The sequence below is a fragment of the Pteropus medius genome, unplaced genomic scaffold (assembly GCF_902729225.1).
Source record: "Pteropus medius unplaced genomic scaffold, Ma_sr-lr_union100, whole genome shotgun sequence".
NCBI lineage: Eukaryota > Metazoa > Chordata > Mammalia > Chiroptera > Pteropodidae > Pteropus > Pteropus medius.
The window spans coordinates 91,812-114,658 of NW_024355206.1; the positions used below are offsets into that span (position 1 = coordinate 91,812).

Sequence of the window (22,847 nt, forward strand, 5' to 3'; positions counted from 1 at the left end):
GAGAAGCTCCCTCCCAACTTCTCCACACCTCTTCTTGGGGGCTTCCCACTGCGTTTCAGCTAGTTCATGCGTGTCCCTGGGTGACCGACCCCTCCGGAAGCCTCCAGCCTTCCAGCCTGGTCTGCTGGGCCGAACCCCGGCACAGGGTCCCCGGCGTACACTCTCCATCGTGGGGAGCGTCACGCATCCCCGAGGAGTCGCTTCATCCTTCACGCTTCTCTCCCTGATGCCGGAGACCATCCTACGCACCAGTCACGTCAGAGTTTCTCGTCCCCAAGTGTCCCATCAGGCCTCTCTCACCATCCCCTACCGCCCACAGCCATCACCCTCTCGTGGCACGTCCCTAAGACACCAAACCCTTTGGGGACTGCATACTGGACGACGGGCCTGTTCCCCTTAGGGACCCATCGTCCTGCTAGGTTGCTTTTACTCCATGTGAGGTCCCAGCCTCTTCCTCCCAGCTCCGTCCTCCTCATCACCAGACCACGTGGCCGAATTCCCAGGAAGCTTTGGGTCCCAAACCCCCTCCCCTTCTCCCTCTCTGGGAGAAGGCCGATGGTCTCTAGGATCCCACTCCCCTCCCTGCCTGGCACACAACCACTCAGCCATTTTTGTTAATTTGATTTTGGAAGGCAAGTTTCTGAGGGGTTGAAAGAAGAAAGAGGCATGTCCTTCGGTGACCAGGATAAAGGAGAGAGCAGGTCTGCTTTCTCCCCTTGCTTTTCAGCCATGAGACCTCGCTTTCTGAGTGCTGCTTGAACCCTGCTAACAGGCCTGGCTGATTTCCTGTGTTTGCAGAGCCTGGGGCAAGTACAGTTCAGTGCCCATAATAGCGATAAATTATGATTGTAAGTAATTTAAACTACAGGCCTGGAAGGAAAAACTAATCGCAGGGCATTTTTGCCCCTGCAGATCTCCAAAGAATGCCAGTTTTTTTTTTTTTTTTGGCCCCCCACTCAGCTCTTTCTCTGCTTCTCTGCACCCACACTTCATATCTGTGCCCAGGTATTTGGCTCAAACTGGAGTTGTGCTTGACAGAGCCGCAGGTGGGCAGGTGGCCAGTTGCCCACACGGCCCATGGAACTGTGGGGGGTCTCAGCATGCTGCCCGAGGCCCCTTCTTTTCTTTTCTTCTTCCTTGGCAGCAAGAAGGCACTAATTTTGCCCCATATAGCTCTCCCCTGCCAAGGTCCAAAGAGAAACGAATGTTCTGCCTGGGGAGGGCGGGTGAGGAGGTCACGGACTCACGCTTTGGAGGCGGGCTGGTACCCTCGCAGAAGAGATGGGTGCCACCACCCCAGGAGGCCTGCTCATCACTGCCTTTATTTTTGGTGAGCATCGACTACACGCCTCACCTTCTCCATATGGTACCCAGCTCGATTCCTGTGGGGACTCTGTCGCCCATTGGGTGAGCGACAGAAAAAGGGAGGCTCAGAGAGCTTCGGCGTCTTGCCTGCGAGTTGCATGGGCAAGTCCAGGAATTAAACCCAGCGTGTCTGACAAAGTCCAAGCCCTTCCCCAACAGCCTCCTGCCAACAAGGTCTTTGCAGGTCCTTCTGATGGTTCATCATCTTACGATGGGTCTGTGTCTCGGCTGGATTTAAAACCGGGTAATGAAGCTGGACGATGAGTGACATTTTCTGCATCACCGGTAGATAAACTTTTGCATACTCTTAATAGTTTACATTCTTAACTGACAAGTATACGCCAGCTCAGGTGGCGGCCCGGGCGTGCCTCACCTATTAAGAGCTCGCTGTGCTATGCCGCTGGAGCCCATAAGACCACAAGAACAAAACTCAGGTCATCCGGCCTTTCGCCACAGCGGAGTCTCTGCCCTAGAAGGCCTGTAGGGTTGGGACCAGATCGCGCTGACTCTGCTATCAAGGCAGCAGCTAACACAGCGCTCGGTTCAAAGTGCAGGCCACGTACGACGGAAACGTCGGAGGCCTGGAATACGCTCTCGCTCTCAGAGCAGGCGGGGTGACCTCTGCGCGCCTCGATAGTCCCGCCTGCCCAATGGGAGCAATGATAAACTCTCTGCCTTGCTGGGAGAACGGATGAGTTCGTGGGATCCCAGTTTACTATTCACGCTCCCTTTCTAGTGAGAGGGGCCCCTTCCCGCCCCCTCGAGGGTTCTGGAAAAGCTGTTCTTCCCACGAGCTTCAGTGTCTGCTGGGCACCCACCCACCCACCTGCACACAGCCCCCTCTCTCCTTCCAGCCTGGCCGAGACATCAGTCTTTTTCTCGGGAGGCTGTGTGGTCAGAACCGCTGGGCCACTGGCTATGTTCCTGGCCCACCCCATGACGTGGAATCCTCCAGCTCACAGCCTGTGACAGCTCCGGCCCATGAGCCGCAACCGGACTTGGACTTTTACATTCAACAAATGGCATTTTCTTTTTCATAAAGTCCTCCCCTGAAGTTAGTCAGCCGTCTATTCATCCGTGATTCTTGTGCACCTTCTCCAGCCCCCCGGGGACGCTCTGACGATGCCATAACCTCAATCCGGCAGGGCCTAGGGAAGAACCTCCCCCACTGCCTGAGCTCAGCAGAGGAGGACGCCTTCCCTTGGTAGGAGTTTGACACTGCAGCTCATGTGGTCCCTGAGCCTAACCATTTCTAGAGCTAAGCAGTCAGTGACAGGAAGGGGACACTCCATGAGGCCAACTCTACCTTCTGGTGTTGCTTTAATGTCTTAAGTGCTTTGCTATGGCCGAGTCATGAACGACGCATGGGCCTGTGGTCCAAGTGACTTGATTCCTAGAACAGTGGACCTTCTGGAACAGGAACGGACCTTTAAGACCCTCACTTCTGATTTGCTCGTTTCACTGCAAAAAAAAAAAAAATCGAGGCCCAGCAAGACTGCCCTTTTCTGCTCTGTCATCCAAAGTGACACCTCATGGTGAGTTCTGGTGCAAGCCACTGCCATCTCAAAGGCTTGTAACTGAGAAGATTAAAATACAGTGGCATTTGTCAGGCGCCAAGGGCAGACCCTGGCAAGAAAGCAGCCATGCAGGAAATAATAATAATAATAATTACAATTATTATTATTATTATTATTATTATTATTATTATTATTGTTATTACAGGAAACAACCGGAAGTGAGGCTGAGCTGCTTGCGTCACCGCCTGCAGCGAGCAGGGCCCTGCCTTCGGCCTCTGCTCTGGGCTGCCTCCTCCTCTGACACGTTAGTCCCCGCCCGAGTGCCGAAGAGCTGCTGGCTCTCACCTTCAGCTGTGACAACTTTACTCAGAGGCAGCGGCCTCTGAACCTGGGGAAAGCTGCCAGGCTGAGCCGCTGGAAATAACAGCGCAACCTGAGAAGTTCTCTGACGTTCCACCGCGTGCGTGTAACTGGTTGTCCTGGTCACGCCACAAAACAAAGGATGGTGACTGCCCTTACTCATCCGCTCAACGTCTAGACACTGAGCTCTGCCTCCAGGACGAGCGCCGTGCTAAGGGCTGGGGAGGCGGCCGAGAGCAGAGCCAAACCCCTGCCCGAAGTCAGCTGACAACCCCGTGGACAGAGGAAAACAACGAACAAACAATTGAGAAGGTATCACGTGTCGGGCACTGAGGGGGGTTGTGGGAAAGGGGGTGGGCTGTTGCACACACGACGGTAAGATGTGCTTCTCTGGTATGACGGCGTCTCGCAGACCCTGGAAGTGAGGAAGTGGGACCTTTGCACATCAGAAGCAAGAGTGTCCCAGGCAGAAGCAGAGGGGAGAGGACTCTGCCTGCATTAGGAGGAGGGCTGAGTCGGGGTGGCTGTAGCAGGGGAGGGACGGGGGAGGGTGGCAGGGTCCCTGGTCACAGAGGGAGACCTTGTCAGGACTCTGGCACATCCTAGGTTTTGGACCCATTTGATCAAACTCGCGTTTTAGCAGCATCGCCCTGGCTGCTGTGCCGGAGCGGTCAGCTCGGGTGGCTCCTGCGATGGCCCAAGTGAGAAAGAACGATGGCTTGGACCAGGGTGACTGGCGATGCAGGTTGTGACAAGCAGGGGGCATCCTGGATGTATATTTTCGCAGCGAAGTTGACTGGATTATAGGGCTATCTGTTAAAATAATCAGGGACCCCTGGGACTGAAGAGGCCAAAGCCTCAAATCTCTGCTGACGTCAACAACAGAGCTATGGGTGAAGAGCTGCAGGACGTTTGCTTTGTAGCCAGGCAAGGAAAACAGCACTTTAAAGAAAGCGAATGTCTACACAGAAGTCTAGTAATAACATAAAAATGTATGAGATTTATGATTACAGACGAATACCAATCAATATGCCACTGATTAGTAGTTCCCAATATGCATGTCCTAGGAAGAAGTGAAGAAAGCTTTGTAGACCAAATGAAGTTGGGAAATATTGAATAAACAACCGAATGAACTTAAAGTGGTTTCTCTGTGCAGGACTTCTCAGGGCCTTTAAAATATTAACATGCATTGCTGTTCTCCAAAAGGGACCTTTATCAAGGCCATGCATTTTTGTTGTTGTGGCTTTAATGAAGCCCCCTCCAAGAGCATTATTTGAAACACTTTAGGGAAACACTGAATAGACAGATTACAACAGTTAGGCATCCACTCCACGTACTAGCGTCCCATAATTCAACAAAAATATTTCTGGGGTCCTGTGCTGGGCACCGGGGTTACAAAGGAAGTTAAGGACACAAGTATCACGTGGTGGTTTGTGGGCTCCAGGCCCCTTCTCCCCCATCTGCCATCTGCCTGCTTCCTCAGCTGTCAAGTGGAGGGTGAGTTTGCAAGGTGAGAGTGAGCAGCGGAGGCTGAGGGAGTCCAGCCCGCCGGACAGTTCCCTTTCATAAGACCTCCCCGTCCACCAGCCCTCTCTGTGAGCACGGGCGTCGGGAGAGTCCCCTCTGGAATGCACGTCTTTTCACGCACCTTCCTCTCTTCACACTGCTTGCCCATCTGAGCTGACCAGGAGGGCGCAGAGGAGAGCGCTTAGTGGGAAGAGCTTTGTGTCGCCCCTTTCACTACATCCCTTCCCTTCCGTCCTCATCCCAACCCCACGACAACAGGAGCGAACCTCTGGGAAGCCCTGAGGACACAGTAAGCCCTTCCAGGCATCATCCCTTTAAGACCTCAGAACAACCCTGTGAAGGAGGCGGATACTGTTATTCAAACTGGAGGAAAGAGAGACCTGCGGACATTTGGTGACCCGCTCAAGGTCATCCGGGTGACAGTGCCAGAGCCGAACCTAAAGGCTGGTTCGGTGTCAAGGCCTGCTCTCTTCCCGATACCCCAGTGCTGGTTTATTTATCATACGGGTGGTCCAAGCAGCAGGCCCTGCCGGAGACCTTATCGAATTGGCTAGCACTCACCAGAGACTGAGTCGGCTGGAAGAATTCAGCCCAGGGCACTGCTCAGAACCCGAGCGCCTAGCCGGCCCCCTAAGTGGTGGGAAGATGGAGATGTGGCAGAGCCCGGGGCACCTGTATATATTTGATCTGCCGTGGCTGAGCTGTGTACGCCCTGGTCTGCGGCTCCAGCAGACTGGCAATGGCTCATTTTAATTCCAGAGCTGTTCTTCTAGAAAACATTCTGACGGTGAAGCTTAAAGGTTCACCGACCTCCCCCACAGGAACCGAGAGGATGGCTCAGTAGAGGACAAAACTGGGGGCAAAGTGCAGTCTCCAACCTGAACTGGGATGACGGCTGGGGTCACTGAGAAGGAAAACAAGTCGGCGCCGAGAAACGTCATCGTAGACAAGCATCGCTTCCATAAGAAGAAAGGTGTCACAAGTCATATATTTTTCATGCTCCCTACAAATGACTTTATCTGTGATGTAGTACGAATTCGTTTTACAGATCAGCAACCCATAAAACCTCTTCAAATAGAGTCCCTATGGCTGGACCATTGCTCTTCTGGGCGAACAGGGAGTTTATCTGCCTGTCTCGACCACGATGGACCCTACCCAAAGCAGATTTGGTTTTTGAAAAGATTCATTATGAGCTTACGTTTTACCTTCGCACGTGTCACATAAATGCTCCTGGTCCTAATCATTGTTTTCTATTGTTTTCTATGCCACTTTCACGGAAACATATCATTGCGAAAACAACCTTACATGCGGGTAATTTGGACGCACAGTTTTGAACCTAACTCATTCATTCAGTGTCAGTTTTGATTCTCCAAAACCTGTGGGAAAAAAAAAAAAAATCAATCTGGACTGCTTTAATAGCTCAGAATGGAGGTCAGGGAATTTAAAATGAAAAAATGCTAATTATAATTTTTTTTAGCCTACTGTACATGCCACTCAGCTAGTTCTTTATAAATATTATTGTATCGTCACAAAACCCATGCAAAACAGGCATCGCAGTCTTCATCTTAAAGAAGAGCGAACTGAACTTCAGAAAATAAACTTTCTCTTGGGGAGCTGGAACCCCAGCCTATATTTCTAGAAAGCTCGAGCTCCAAGAAGCTGTCCACTGAGAGGCCCAGGCTTCAGCGGAACCCAGTTCAGCCCAAGGGGACATGATTCCAAGGCTCGGGATTGTTTCCCTGTTCATTCAAGACATGATGTTAGCTGACGTCCGCATAGAAGGCCACCTCTCTGGCCCCATGGGAGACAGGCATTGTGGCCAGGTGGCCCAGGAAAGGCACCGACTTACTTCCTGAAGAGATTCTTTCAAAGATTTAGAAGATAAATAAACTTGCATTCTTTTTGAGCTCGTACTTTGCAAATCAGGAAAGCTTGGGTCTCTGTCTCTTGGGTAAAATATTCATATTAACTCCCAGATACCCTTGTTATACGCTTTGGGGGTTATTTAACTGGCAGCACCTCAAAAATTACAGAACAGGAAAAACAAATGTAGCACTTGCTCCTCCCTTCCCCTCTGCACCCAGTTTCGATTCTCACAAGAGATTGCTGATCCCAAGGCCTCTAAAAATCTGTGAGGGGTTGTTACTACTAATTAAAACAACCCAGTTGCCTTGTGCCCCCCGACTACCCAAGGCCACCTGTGTGCACGTGTCCCAGACTGGCTCTCTGACTCTTCATGAGGCCAGCCCCCTCCACACTCTCCCTATTCAAAAAGACCCCCTTCCTCTGTGCCTTAATCCACATCTGACACCCCGTCTTCTCTCATATCCCTCTTCCTCGAGGTCTTCATTGATTCAACCTAAGAGCCACCTCCCAGCCTCAATATTCCAGCCGTGTACCCAACGCACGTGTCACCTCGAGCTCCAAGTCCTCAGTGATAGAATGCCGCTGTCTCTGCGCTATAGAACGACGTCGGCATAATGTGTTGATGTATTATCCAACTTTATCATTAACCAGACAGGTTCTCGGAGAACAAACAGTATCTCCCTTCTTCTTCTCGGCATTCGACAAGAATCGGGGCCTTTACCAAGAATGCCCTGAGTGGTTCAACACAAACATACTCCAGGCCTCTCGAGTGGTGGCTGGAATGTTCCCTATTGCGTATGTCAACTCTCGTACAACACACACCAGCGCCTCATCAGTATGATGACGTGGGAAGTTACATAACTCCACGTAGCACAGTTCCCACACTATCACTTAATAGGCCTGCCTGCTAATTCCTTCAGAAATACCTCCAGGTAAAAGACTTCAGTCTCTAAACCGGGGATCGCATCAAGGGAGAGATTGCTAAGAGGATTAATGTCGGGGCTTAAACAGGCATCTGAACTAGCATTTTCTCAAGAGGGGAACTTCATTTTGGGATGTGGAAGCCTGATGAAGTAGACTTAGTCAATAACAAGATGACCGACTACACAGAATACATCTATCTTGTTTATTAAGTTCATTGCGTCTCGTCTTTTGGGGCACTGGGAATCAAGTTTCAAAGAGAGTCACGTCTTTATCAACTTCTGCAGACATTTAAATGAATAGGAAATTGTTTTTTAGTGTTTTTTTTTTTCCTGATGCATTTTTTTTTTTTTTTTTAAATTCAGCATACTTTAAAATACTCGACTAAAAGGCGTGCCGGGAACAGGAAAGGCAGGGTCGGGCAGAAGTATGTCTGATCTAAGCAGAAGACTGTCGTCATCAGAACCTTTTCTTTTTCTCTATCTTAAATGCATCTTTCCTCTTACACTAATTCAGTAGCTGTGCTACGCCCAAAGAAACTCATTCACATCTGACAAAAGAACCGGGTTACCTGGTTCACATGGAAGTTTTAGCTCCTGTCACAGGTCTTAAGCTACTGTCCCCTCTGTGTAGATCTTGGTAAGGCAGACTGTCTACTCTTGTCTTAGAATGAGAATGAACATGCCAAGCCCCATCTTCTGTGCGTGCAGGATGGCAAAACTCTCAGGCAGATCAGCACAAGCAGAGGGATCTTGAGACCTCGTTAACCTCTGAATCAGAATGTTTTCTGATTGTGGATTTCTAGGCTTCATAAAAAAAAAAAAAAACAGATTAGCAAATTACCCATCTGCAGGCCCAACAGGGCAACTTAGCAGCTTCCCTGGGCTGCATCTGCTTTAATTTCCTAAATCACTCACTGGCGTCCGCCCCCTCCTCGTTAAACTCAGTCACACGGCTTCCCTGAAGAGCACTTTGCAGAGTTCCCTGACGCACTGAAGACAGTGACGACTCATCCAGGGAGTTACTGTCTCTAGGTGTGCGACCTGTCAAAAAATGGCCAATAATTCATTCACGTGTTCAGCACCACTCCAGCATCGACTGTGCTGGACACTGGGGAGAATTACAGCAAGTCTTCCCCCAGCGCATCCCCAACTCACGCCCAAAGTGCTCGTCGTAGGGCAGACACAGCGCTTTGGTGCCTCGCACACACTAACTCGCTTAATCCCAGCAGCTCTGTGACACAGGCACCGTCATCATTACCCCCATTATACAGACGAGGACACAGAGGTCCAGCAGGGCTGCATGTCACAAGACACAGAGCTGGCAGGGGGCAGATCCTGGACCGTACCAGGCCTGTCCAGCTTGAAAAGCCTAATACCCTTATACTCCAGCCTGGTTCTCAGCCTCTCCCGTGAATTAGAATCGCCTGGAGCCTGTGAAAGCTGGCGCCTCCCAAGCCCCACCTCCAGAAGGCCCTGCCCAGAAGGTCTGGGTGGCATCTCAGAATCTGCATCTGCAACAAGTGCCTGAGATGGTCCCCGTGCCACATACCGCTCGCCCATCTTGCACATTTCAGTTAATCCAGACCATCATCACAAATCAGAGATAGAGGCTGACAGCTCCAGCTGCGGCACAGGTGACAGCATGACCCTTATGGGAACAGCGCAGCTGGCCCCCAGCTGTGCAGTGCTGATGCATAGCAATGCCAGGCTCACCCCTAGCGCTACCCTGCTCAAGCCAAGTACCACAGTGATCTGACCAGGTGTCACGCTCTGGCCCCTGGAGGGTGTATCCCGGGTTCTGCATCCGTGAATTCCACAGGGGCCCAGTCACCGTGTGTACCCGGCTGGTTCATCATTGTTCCCTGGGGCACAAGTTGTATCAGGTGGGGAAGTTCCTCTCCCCCAGAGGAGAACCCTGCACGTCACCACGGGACCCGGTCTGGCTCTCACTCACCAACCCCTGGTCCTTCCGAGGTCTAGGCTGCCGCATCAACATAGCAGAGAACAGAGCGTCTGCTGAAGGAACGAAATGTCCACTGATGAGCAGTGGTGCTGAATGCCAGGAGGCCGAACAGCTGGGCTTGTTGGTGGACGCCGAGGCCAACACATGACAGGCCGGCTGATAAACAGTTACGACAAAGGACTGGCAAGCAGAAGGAGCGGGCATTGGACAGTACATACTCTCTGAGGCCACGGGTGTTTATTGACACTAGCCACTGGAGATGAGGCAGGACACGTGCAAATTTCAGCAAATCCATATTCAAGCATCAAGTGACATTAATCGAACCCCTCTAATGGATGCATGCATGACTCACTGAACGCACATTCACATGGCACCCACACTATTCTAGGCACCATTCCCGGCACTAGGGACACAGCAGTGAACAGGGCCACAGAATGTCCCTTCTGAGCGGGATATTACAGAAGATGAAGCCAGGGGTTGGCATATGTAAAAGTACATCAGATGCATTTCCTTCTATCTGGGTATACACAGCACAGGGAGAGTCACGCTTGTAATTTAATGCAGGAAGAGTGATATGTATAACTACCTCGTTCCACCTTTATGACAATCTGTGAGATATGCAAGTGTCCTCACCCCCATTTTACAGATTTGAGAACGGACACGTGGGGCGCTTAAGTAACAGGCTGCATCGTATGAGAACTAGGACGTGGCCATTCAGACAACTCCATGCAGTTAACACTTAGTATACGCAATATTATCACCACAGGTACCCTTGGGCTCTACAACAAAAGAGGCTTTAAAATTTTAATATATCTAATTGAAAAGGATATGCATTTGGGAAAATTTAATTCACATTCTACAAGAAGAGTCGATAAAAATTGAGTCTTCTGCCCAAGCCAGGCCCTGCCAGGGAGGCAACTGCTATGACCAAGTTCTGGGAACAGCTTTACCATGAAACGCCTCGTCTACCACGTGTGCACCAAGCAAAGAAGATCGTTTGGAAAAGCTGGGATCAGGAAGAGGAGAAATCCTCAGAATGACAGGTCCCCACATTCCATGTTAATAAGGATTTTTCTTAATAAAGAAGAGGAAAATCACTGCATAGGCTTATGCTATGCTGCTGTCAGCACCTGGACTTTATAGAATTACAAAAACCGCAATCGGACCTCTAAAAATCCACCGCTTTGTCCGCACAGGTCCCAAGCAAGGACTCTGTTTAAGGGTATTTTCAGAGTGCAACCCGCTTGATGGTTTCTCCCTCTTGGTGTCTAGGGACAAGGGCTGATGTCTGGATGTTGCCTGCCTGGCAGACTATTGGGGACAACTAACACCTGTGGCGATGGCAGGATGTGTCTTCTTTCCCTGTGAACGTACATCTAGACAGAGATTGATGAGCAAACCATGCGTCTACTGCACAGGTTAAGAATCTCCCTGTCCTCCCCGACTAAGATCCTGAGTTCCAGTAGCTTAGGGCTCAGTACTGATTCATCAGTTCCTTATCTGGGGTCCAATATGAAAGTCTCAGAAGTGTGTTAGGAGAAGAAGAGGCTCCGATGACCCTTATGAGCAGGATGGAGGAGTCTGTATCGAGTGGGCACATATCCAGGGAGAGGTGGCAACTTAGCTAACAGAAAAGAAGTCATGCAACGCCCTTGGATGCCAGTCGTTGCATTTCTGAAATGCAAACAGAAAGAACTCAGTATAAACACTGGCTGGCTGGCTGGCTGGCTGGTTAGGTTGGACCAGAAACCCTTAACATATGACCAGCTTTAGCATTCCAAGAATTTAAACCCTTCTGTGTTGATAAAAAGTCCACATGCTTATTTTGTGTCCTTTTACGTCATCTTTAACTTACTGAGAAATCTCCCTGAGGGTATCTGTGAGACCAAGAGCCTACCCAGTATTTAAGTGTCCTTATCACATCAGTTTCTGTCCTTCAGCCCCTAGCATGGGGCTCAACGGCTCCAAGGGACAAGCTGGAAGGCTGGCACACATAGCAGCAGGCCAGTGGGCCCAGGAGGCTGGGTGGAAGGTGCTGGCATGCTCCCCTCTGACAGGGAGCGATTCAAGCCAGAAGGTTCCTGCTGACCACAGTGACCAGGAGGTATTTATTCCATAGCATCAACTAGGCAGCCCCCTGTGATGTGTGCTGGTGCCAAGTCCCACAGCTGGATGTTCTCTTCGCTCTGGCATTTTCATTGGTGGGGAAAGAGGGTCTACAGAGATGATGTAAATACAGCGCTTTTTCCCCTTGCCCTTAAAGCATATTAACTGCTTATTTAGAGAAGATGGTTAATGGCAGTAAATTGTGCTTAGGCATTTTTGATTAGGCATTCAGTTATGTCTTAGGAATGAATGGCTGAAAATGAGATATATGAGGTGGGGAGGAAGAGCCAAAAGATGATCATGACAAGGTGAATCACATATTTATAAGACAGAGGACAAAAGACGGACAGACTGATCAGCCTTGTTCCTCGTATTCTCCGAAGGGAAAAGAACGGCCAATGAGCAGATCCATTCACCTACCCCAGATTCAGCAGCCGGCAGGGCATCCCAAGTTGCCAAGGCAACGTCAGCTGAGCACGAGATGGAGACAAGTGTGTGCACACACGGGCATGGACAGAGGCGCCTGTGCCCCAAGCACCTACCTGTGCACAGGGGCACACCTAAGGGGGGTGGGGCTCACTTCCGCGTAGCTCCTTCTCGCAAACCTGAACGGCGCTGACGGCCGGTGCTTCAATGAAGGATTTTAAAGCCTATGAATCTAGAAAACGAATTACCATCACCGAGCTTAAATTTAATACATTATCATTCTGTACTACTGACTTCAGGTCTCTCTTTTTCGTTTTGATTCTCGTGTCTGTTTGTTTGTGTTTATTTGTTTGTTTGTTTTAAGAAATCAAACAGTACAGAGTTGAAGCCTCCTTCTCACTCCAGCTCAATCCGACGCCCTTTCCTTTTCTTCCTGGAGGACACTGCTCTTCCGAACTTTTTCACGTCTTTCTCATGCTTTCATAATTTTGGTACATATCTGTTACCATGAACGATGTAAAGTTCTACTTTGTGCTTTTCTTCTAAAGTGACACGAATGGAAGACTACTTCACTGCAGCTTCCTTTCTGACTCAACATTAAGTTACCCAGGTTTATCTCATACGTTCATTCAATTATTACATAGTATTCTCTCTCATACATAAAGAAGACTTCACTTATCCCTTCTCTAAATGATAGACATTCCATTGTCTCTCACTCCTGGGAACAATGCCGCAGTGAACATTCTTGTATAAACATGTTTCCTCATGCATTTATGCTGGATTGTCTCTGGAGTACATCTGTAGATGTGAAAAAGCTAAAAGTTTTCCCCAGAGTAATTTTACCAATTTTCATTCCCAGTGGCACCGTATAAAAATCCCCACATTTTGCCAACCCTTGGTGTGGTCAGGTTTTTAATTTTTGGCAATCTGAGAGGTGTGAGAAGATATGTCATTGTACCGTTTTCATTTGAATCTCCCTGACTACTAGGGAGTTTGAACATCTTTCATGCTTATAATCCACAGAATCTTCTTGCCTCTGATTTCTCCTTGTTCCCATCCTGTATCCATTTTTCTTTGGCATATTCTTTTATCTTACTGACTTGTACTAATTCTTTAAATATTCCAGATACTAATTCTTACTGATTATGTGTAGCAGATAGTTTCGAATTCTGTGACTTGCCTTTTAACTTAGTTTATGGTGCCCTAATAAGAAGGTTTTAACTGTAACGTAACCAAATGTAACTGTAATGTAACCAAATTAGACAACTTTTTTTAGGGTTTGTTCTTTTCCTCCAAAAAGTTATACACTTTTGGCTTTTCATATTTATAACTTCAATCATCTTTTTTAATTGACAAAACTGTCATCAATCTTTCTTTGTATGATGTGACGTAAGGATCTGATTTGTATTCCTTTTTGATTGGCCATTGAATCATCATTCACTGAATAAACAGTTATTCCTCACTTGCTGTAATATCACTGTTCTCATCTATGTCTCCATACATGTAGGGACTGGCTTCTGGGAACACCAGTCAGTTTAAATTGTATATATTTCTATATTCCTGTGCCAATATTACATTGGACTTATTACAATTTCTAATCTAGATAACTATTAGGGCAATATTTCTCCCCATATAATTCCCTTACACAAAACTATGTTAATTATTCTTAATCAATTACTTTTTCACATGACTTTTAGGGTTATCTTGTATAGTTACAAACACACATTTTTCATTGCGATGGCACTGAATTACAGATTAAATTTGGGAGAAATAATATCTTTATGATACTGAGTCATTCCATCCATGAACATGGTATACTTTGCCTTTTGTTTAAAAGTCTTTTATGACCTCCAATAGTTTTATAATATGCTCCATTAAGGCCTTGCTTATTTTTGTACTTTACAGTTCTTGTTGCTAATGTAAATATTCATTTTTTAAAACCTTTTTTCTTTTGAGCTTGGTTTTTGCTTCTCTAAAGGAATGCTATTAATTTTTGTACATAGATCTTGTATCCAACGAACTATTACTAATAGTTTATAGAGTCTCTTATTTTTTTACATTGATATCATCTGCAAATATAGACTATTTTTTTTTCTAATTTGATGTCCCCTTTTTTCGTGTCTTATTGAACGGCCAGAACACCAAGTATGATAGTGAATGAAAGGGGTGAAACAGCACCCTTAAATTCCTCGTTTCACTATGAAGTGTGATGCTCAACAGAGCTGGGTTTGTTTTTTTTTTTCAGACATCCTTTATCAGAATAAGGAAGTTCCCTTCTATCTCTAAATTGCTAAGACTTTTCTGCTTTGTTTTCCCTTGTTTTGTGTTAATCGTGAATACATCTTACACTTTACAGAAAGCTTTTTTTTCCCCTCCTTTATACCTTATGTAAACTGACATAGACAAAATTTTTAAAGAACGGATTTCAGGGCATGAAGCTACTTTTTTCTTCCAAGGTCAGAAACATAGATTTGAAAAAAAGACTAACTGTCCAATCCTTCAGCCAAGCTAGGTCTAAGCATCCAGGGCTGAAGTCTGGCCTCCCACTGGGCTCCTCCAAGGACCACTCACATTTGCAACTCCTCTATGGCTGCTGGCTGGAATGCCTCAACACAGTTTCGGCCAGAAATGATCCCTACATTTCCTTTTGGGGTAGAAATTCTTATGTGAACTTGAACTGCTAATCATTAGCTGCCTATCCCAAACTATCTATCCAAAACACTAAGGATCGAAAATGATCATTATGAAGAGCAAGGAAAGGGTACTGAGGCATCGTACTCACAAGGAATGAATGAGACTGGCATCCTTAACCTCATCGTCTACTCGGAATCAAACCTCGCAGAGCTTAAGTAACTTGTCTGAAGTCTCACACCAGAAGGTGATGGGAACGGGTCTGTGTGACTTCCACGCCTTGTGCTTTGCACGGCGGACCGTGCTGCCCCCTAAACTTCCAGGCGCCCCCAACGAAATCACCTCTGACTTCACAACGCAGACCTCACGGAGCCAGCAGAGCCGCTCTCCTTTCTTTGTTTTATTTTTGTCTTTCCAACTACTTCGTAAAATTAGTGGGTGGCGGTCCAAACCGCCCACTCTGCAGACTACTGCGAATAACATAATTAAGCACAGGAAACGGCTCATTGTTGTTAGCCTGCTACTGAACAATGAAGGTCAGGGGATGCCCAAGAAGCTGATGGGGACTCTGGGCTGAGTCTCAGATGGGAGTCTCCTTAGAGAACTGTGAGCACCTGGCCTGGGATACCAGGCACCCTGCTTGGCTCAGAGGACAGGCAGCATCCGCGTACCACCCAAGGCTGCAGGAGCCTGGGCAGAGAGCGGTCACCTTCCAGATGACCAGGTCCCCCTCTCGTGGGTGGTAAATGAACGGTATCTAGCAAGGAAGAACTCCGGTGTACTGACTGCTCCTTCAGCTAAAGGACGTCCATGACTTATCTTATTTAACCCTCAAAACATCCCCAAATAGGAGCTGGTATTATTCTGGCTGTACAGATGAGTGGATGGAAGCTCAGAAGTGATTTATCCAAGAACCTCCCAAATCTCAGATAGTGACAGAGCTGGATGCAGAACCCAGTTCACTCTTCTTCTGGATCTTAACCCTGCACTCCGTCAATCGTCTGAGTAACGCAACAACGGAATGTGAAGTCTGGCCAGACTGCTTAACTCAAACGCTAGTTCCGCCTTTTATAAATTCTGTGACTTTGGGAAAGTCATTGACACATCTCTAGGCTTCAGTTTCCACATGTATAAGATGAGAACAGCAACAGTGCCTATTTCAAAGGGTTGTTATGAAGATTAACAGGTTAATATCTGTAAAGGTCTTAAAACAGTGCCTGGCACATAGTAAGGGATGTGTATTAGTTATCTTCGGCTGCATAACAAATTACCTTGAAACTTAGAGGTTTAACATAATAAACATTTATCATCTCACGCAAGTATAGGTTAGGAATTCGAGGGGTTCTGGCAGCAGTCAAGGCATCAGTCAAGGTAGCAGGCATCTGAAGACTTGACTGGAGTGGGAAGATCTGCTTCCAAGATTACTTATTCACAGGGCTGGCAGATCGGTACGGGCTGGTGGCACATGGGAGTGTCCTTACCACACACAACCAGCATCCCCCTAGAGCAAGCGATCCAAGAGAACATGGTGAAAGCAGCAACGTCTTTTATGACCTAGCCTTGGAGACCATGTGTCATGTCTGCATTATCCTCCTGGTTACACAGGTCAGCCTTAATTCACAGTGGGACGGGGCTGGTGAAGGGTATGAATACTAGGAGGCCAGGATGATGACTGCAGGCCAATTTGTAGGCTGGCTACCACAGGACCAGACCTATTACATAAAGAAAGGGATGGGCTCTTAGTAGTTCTTGCATTCTCAATGCCTGGCGTATAGTGAGATAATCGACACACAATTATCAGAAGAACGGACGGACAGATGTAAAGAGAAGATGCGCATGTCATCCGGCCAAGTTCCATTTTAGCTCTCTGTCATTTTACTACCTGCTTTCTAAGTCATTCAAGGAAGGAACTATTTGTTCTCGATTTCAACTCTAAATCATTATCTCCATAAATTCGTTCTCGAATTTCATCTTCGCGTAAAAGTGTTTGGAGTGGTAACCTCAAACCGAAAGCCTTATGTCACTTTCTCCTTCTTCCGAGTACATGCGAATGAAATACTTCCTCTGAAGCCAGAAGACGCAAAACAAACCAGACTGAAATGTTAGACCTTGGTTGAAATGTCTGCTCTAATGGAATCATGCAGGCACTGGTATGTGTCCAAGACAATTGTGAGAAAGTTCCTCCTTGCAGAAAGGCAGACTATCTGTTTCCTCTTTACTACCTCCTCCCCTCCCCTCCGCAAAGCTGGACTCAGGAGATAAGCCTGGCTGACACCTAGGGGAGGCTGCCCACTGCCCGTGAGCCCAGGAGCAGGCCAGGGAAGGAGGACCTAATGACCGGGGAAGTGACCACGTCGCTGAGGGGCCGAGATGCCCTTTGGGGTCTCTGGGACTCTTGCTTCTCGGCAGCTGTCTCACATCAGATGCATGCCAGAGACGTTAGACATGGGGACATGTCTCAGCAAGGGCATTCCACTCAGCCCTAAGACAGTCTTTCCGATCATGGTGGCAGTTCAACCCAGGATGATACATACGCTCAACAGCACAACTGCCCTGACTCCCAGAGATGCGACCACTGGGGCCTTAAAAGCACCGACGATGAGTATCTTCTACGATGCTCAAGCGGCGCCCAGGACCCTCCCCCCACCCCCGCCCCGCCATCAGAATGTGCAGTAAAAGTAGGTAAATACGGAGTGGGGATACTTGTCTTTAGCAGTGAGGATATTTGCTAAGTCTCGATTGCCTGATGAAGTCATCACTGAATTCAGAACGTTCTTCTCCATGTTACACCCGCATCTTTGACGCTCATTTTGCTTTAAATGCTTAAGGACACATGACATTTAAAAAGGGCACCAGCCGAGTAAACTCCGTAGTGGAACCCCGCCTCCAAGTGGGAACGAGAACTTCCACTGTGATCTCCTGTGCGACAGACAAAGCTCCAAACAGGAAAGGCCTTTAAAGAACTCCGGCCAGCCGTGCATGAGGGCCTTGAGAAAGTCCGTCATTTACCACCGGTGCCGCCCCTGAAATTTTTTCTATGCGGTTCTTGGTATCGTCTTTGGACCCATCAATCTCAGAGTCGTTACCTTCTACTTTGTTTTATCCCAAATTCAAACTCTCTAGTGCTACACAAGCATAATGAATAAAATCTCATCTTATTTTAATTAATGTAATTAAAGAACTAATGTAATTAATTCTTGTTCTTTACCATCCAGAGCTGCGATGTCCAATACAGCAACCGTTAGCTACTGATTTATGCCATAAGCATAAAGCACGCACTGGATTTCAAAGACTTAGTGTGCAAAACAGAATGTAAAACATCTATGGATTACACGTTGAAAAGTTTTGGAAATATTGGGTTCAATTAAATATATTTTTAAAATTAATTTCACCTATTCCTTTTTTACTTTTTGAAAGGTGGTTACTAGGGCATTTTAAGCCACATGTAATGGCTTGCATATACCTATTGGACGTTGCTGGGCTCGATGCTCTAAGTTAGAGATTGCAAACTGTCAGCTGAGGTCCACACGGGACTCAGAGACACAGTTTGCATGAGCTATATAGACAGTGTTAGCCCAAAGGGTGGTTTTAATTTCAAACAATAGCTAACACTTATAAAACCAGGTGATCAAAAATAAACAAACGGATTCCACACTCTCTTTGAAAATACATCCGGTAACATTGAGCCCACATTCCTACATAGCAAGTATGGCCAGGCGATGTCCTTTTTGGATGGGGCACTGCCCTCCAGTGTTCCACTGCCCACCAGGTCCTATTGATCCCCAACACTGACAGGAGGAGGTACTCGGAGAGAGTGGCCTGTAGGAAACTAAGCTTGCCGGAGCGGGGCTAGGAGTGGGGGGCGGTGCCAGCAGTGGGCACTTAACCGTGCTCGTCCTTGGACAGACTGCCACTCTGGCAATAAAAGCTATTGCTCTGACTTGGCAAAGCTGAATTAGAAAAAAAGGCAAAATTTATCAAAGCAATATCATGAAACTCTAGCAAGCCACGATTTCTTTAAAACAGACTCTGCCTTCCCACGCCCACACTGTGAAGAGCCCCACACTCAACATTTGTGTCCAAAGAAACTGCCCATTTTCTCAACTCAACTCACTGCCTGCCCACCCCTGTGATTTTTTAAATCTATTGTATGTGTAACCTAGAAGTGATAAGCATTGCAACTGAAAATATATATAAGACCTGAGATCCTAGACCCTCTAGTACTGGTCCGTGGCCTGTTAGGAACCGGGCCACACAGCAGGAGGTGAGCAGTGGGCAAGGGAACAAAGCTTCATCCGGATCTGCAGCTGCTCCCCAGCGCCAGCATCACCGCCTCAGCTCCGCCTCAGATCATCGGGCGTTAGATTCTCATAGGAGCCCCGGTCCCTGGTGCCAAAAAGCCTGGACGCTACTATAGATGATTATGATTCTGCAGCTACTCTTTTTCTACGTAAATGGAAGAAATTTTCATTCTCATAATCTTTTTTTACTATCTCGGCAAATATTTCCCCAAGTGACGGTGTTGGAGCCAAGGATTCAGACACTGGTCCTCTTATTCGTTTGATAATCTATCCCTGTGACCAAAATATAAAAGAGATTACGGATGCTTACGGATAACTGCTCTGTGACATTCGTTCATGTCCCTGAGCTGGTATCGGCAAATTGCTTTTCATTAGTAGATAAATAACAGTTTGGTTCCTCCATGAAACGATTAATATGAGCAGAGGTCTAGCAATGTGATGGGAGCAGCATAATGGAAATTTCGAGACTTCTCATCATCATCCTATCTGGACCATGACTCTGCAATTCTTTTCCAAATAATACCAGTTATCTGAACTCTCTGCATTCCATTTATTGGTTATGATTTCATTCTATCCATTTTTATAGACCGAGAAACTGGGGATGTTGTCACGAAACCATCCAATCGTACAGTCCTGACTGCCAGGACTGCCAGGTGTAGGCTGGGGTTGGGGCCACAGCACTGCAGAAGCTGTGTCTCATGCCTGTGGCTAGCTCGCACAATAGGGAGGGGACTGCACACACGACAAATTATGTATAATATGATAAGTGCTGCAGCAGGAGTTCATTTAAGGCACAGAGAAAGCACAGAGTGATGACGACAGAGAAGCCAGGAGGGAACAGCCTATTCAGGAGGTGGTAGCTGAACAGGGTCCGTGACGAAGAATTAAAACTCACTGTCAGGGAATGCGGGGGAAGGGTTTATAAAAGGCAGCAAGGAGAGGAATGGACAGCAATGCGTGTGTCTGGGAAACTATGAGTGCTGGTTCTGGAAGCTTCTGCAGATGGGCAATGTCAGAATATAAACTGATGGAGAAAGGCCCCATTATTGAGAGCCTGATTTTAATATCCCACAGGGAAACACGAAGAAACTGCGTGACCTAGGCAAAGACAGCAAGGTCAGCCTAAGGCAGTGATGAAAACCGTACACATAGTAAATGCTTTTCCCCCCTAATTCTTGTCCCCATGATATAGGATTAGACTGTACCTTATCTTTTTCTTTATTATAGGATTTACGGCCTAACCTTGCATTAACCATGGGAAACTCAAGCGTGAAGCTGTTGTGTTACTGATAATGGTTAATGTATGAAATAGACCCGTGGTTCTCAGAGTGGGCTTCCTGGGCCAGCAGCAACACCCAGCAATTCGTTAGAAACGCCAAATTCCAGGTCCCACCCCAGACCTACACGACTACAAACTCAGGAAGTAGGAACCATCCCATGGAGTAACATTTCCCTGTAGCTCGCCTGATTTTTAATTTCTCAAATTTTAACTTTATGTTCGAAAGTTAACTTATCAATTTATTTTTTTCAGTGGCTACTTGACTGATGATGCCAGGCTTCCCAACCCAGCCATCTTTTAAATCTACACTGGTCCCCAGAAAACTCAAAATCTGCAAATATGAAACAATTATCGGCCAGGTCACCAACAGCAGCCCAGAAATGGGCTTTGGAGCCAAATTCGATTTACAACAAGTGTTCCTGAATGGGTCCCCGTAACCTCTCCCTGCCAACCCCCTCCCCTATCCGCCCAGCATGGCCAGCAGAATGCCTCCAGTGGTGCTTTAAAGACCTGCTGTACCTGCCACTGATGACATCTTCTCAGAGTCAGGGTAACTACTACTTTTCTGAGTACTCAAGAGTAAGTCACGCGTCACGTTGTCATTTGAGCTGTGTCGACTATGGGTGGTACGATTATTATTGATACTAACAACATCCCATCAACGACACAGATTCCAAGAGAGCAGGAAGTTTGTCTTGTTCACCGCTGTATCCCCAGAGCCTGGAACAGCCACCCCTCACCCAACACATAACGGGAGCTCAACAAATCCCACGTTGCACGAATGAGTTAATACAGCAGCCGCTACACACGTGGCTCTAGGATATTCGGAAGAACAGGCAGGCCCATTCCTGTCCTTACTGCAGCACCTGCCTACGTGCATAAAACAAAGAATTAGATGCGGGGGCCATGGAGTTCCCTGTGCCCAGGGCCACAAGGCCACCTGTAGGGCCTGCTTTTCCAACAGAGTATGGCCCCGTGGAGTCCCTAATACCTAGGACTCTAGGTGGTAGCCCTCTAGACCCCTCGGACTTCTGAGGGCACTAGAGCGGAGCCCTAAAGCACAGGGCCTGGAGGAACCACTTGTCTGGCTCAAGCAGTGCTGACAGCATCCACCAGAACAAAGTTAAAAAGGTAACACCACCAAGGATTTGTGAAGATGTGGAACGCTTCCTCCGTCCCCGGCTCATGTGGGAATGACGGTCCAACCTCTCTGGGGAACCTCTGGGCGGCATCTACTAAATAAGAAGATACCTTACAAACCCGCGACCCACTCCCTAGCTATGCAGCCCACGGAGACACACACAGGAAGTCCTCCTGTAACGCCATCGACAGGGTCTTGGAATTGGCAACTTGGAGCGAAATGGCATATCAATAAACCAATCTGACCGTAGGCTAACCGAGAGAAACAAGAGTTAAGCTCCCATGGTGTATTTCTGGTCGCAAAAACATCACCAAACTTCTCAATAAAGACCCAAAACACGTCTAATGTTAATCATGGAAATCAATGTGAGCGAGACATACATTTAAGAAAGATGAAATAAAGCGAGTGGGTTGTTATTTGTCAACCCACTTATTTTGGTTCAGAGTCGAGGCGGCCGAAGCCCATGCTGGCAGCTCAGGGCACAGAGCGGGCACCTCCCCTGGACAGGACGTCCCTCCATCACAGGGCACACTCCCATGCACACTCACACTCGCCCGGACGGGGACAAGGCAGATCCTCACGGGCACACCTCTGGATGTGGGCGGGAAGCAGAACATCCGGAGAGAATGCACACAGACGTGGGAGGAGTGTGCAGACACCACACAGACGATCATGGATGATAAAACAAAATGACGTTATTCAAGGACCCGTTGTGAATCCCTTCACCAAAAACCCAGGCACAACGATGCCCCCAGAGGCATAATTCATGACAGCCCCAAACTAGACACCATGCGAGTGTCCACCGACACGCATAACGACCCGGCCCTACAACGGGATGCTCGACCCCCGCAGAGCGAACTAACCACAAGCGCACACGACCACCCTGGGTGAACTCCACAAACGGGGTGCGGGGCGAAAGCAGCCAGACGTGAGAGAGCGCGCGTGAGCGCACACACACACACACACGATCATTTCCTTGATACAAAGTTCAAAGTCAAGTAAAGTGATACAAAGTAAGAGGTGTCAGGACAGCGGTTATTCTGGGAAGGACGCGGGAGCCACGAGGGCCGCTTCCGGAATGGCCCCCCTTTCCTGACCTGGGAGGTGGCGATGTGGGTGTGTATATTTTTTGAACATCCGTCAAGCTGTACACTTATAATGTGAGTGACAAGCTTCGATTAGGGGGGGAAAAAAAAGGTCACTTAAAAAAAATGATTCCTGCAAAGAAAGCATGGATTGAAGATGACAATAATACAAACAGAAGGAGACACCGAAAAAAAAGAAAAAAAAAAAGCAGGGCCTCTTGTTCCCCGAGTGAAAACTTTTGTCCACCATTTCACAAGGTTAAAAACAGTGAAAACATTCAGCAAAAAAAATGCAAAATTGTGGAGAAAATAATTTGAAAGCTGAATTTATACTCAAAATCATAAATAATAAACATC

General features: G+C 47.7%; 1 protein-coding gene and 1 long non-coding RNA gene across 2 annotated transcripts in view; one reads left to right on the top strand and one right to left on the bottom strand.

Moving 5' to 3' along the window:
- The window catches only part of LOC120599391 (solute carrier organic anion transporter family member 3A1), a gene marked incomplete at its 3' end in the record, with an annotated part of 215,010 nt that overhangs the window by 91,678 nt on the left and 100,485 nt on the right, over nt 1–22,847 (bottom strand). The gene's annotated exons all lie outside the window — the stretch shown is intronic.
- Nucleotides 3,095–21,821, top strand: LOC120599392 (uncharacterized). The gene is made up of 2 exons (XR_005651894.1): nt 3,095–3,554; nt 20,517–21,821. It is a non-coding gene; the product is annotated as an uncharacterized LOC120599392 (long non-coding RNA).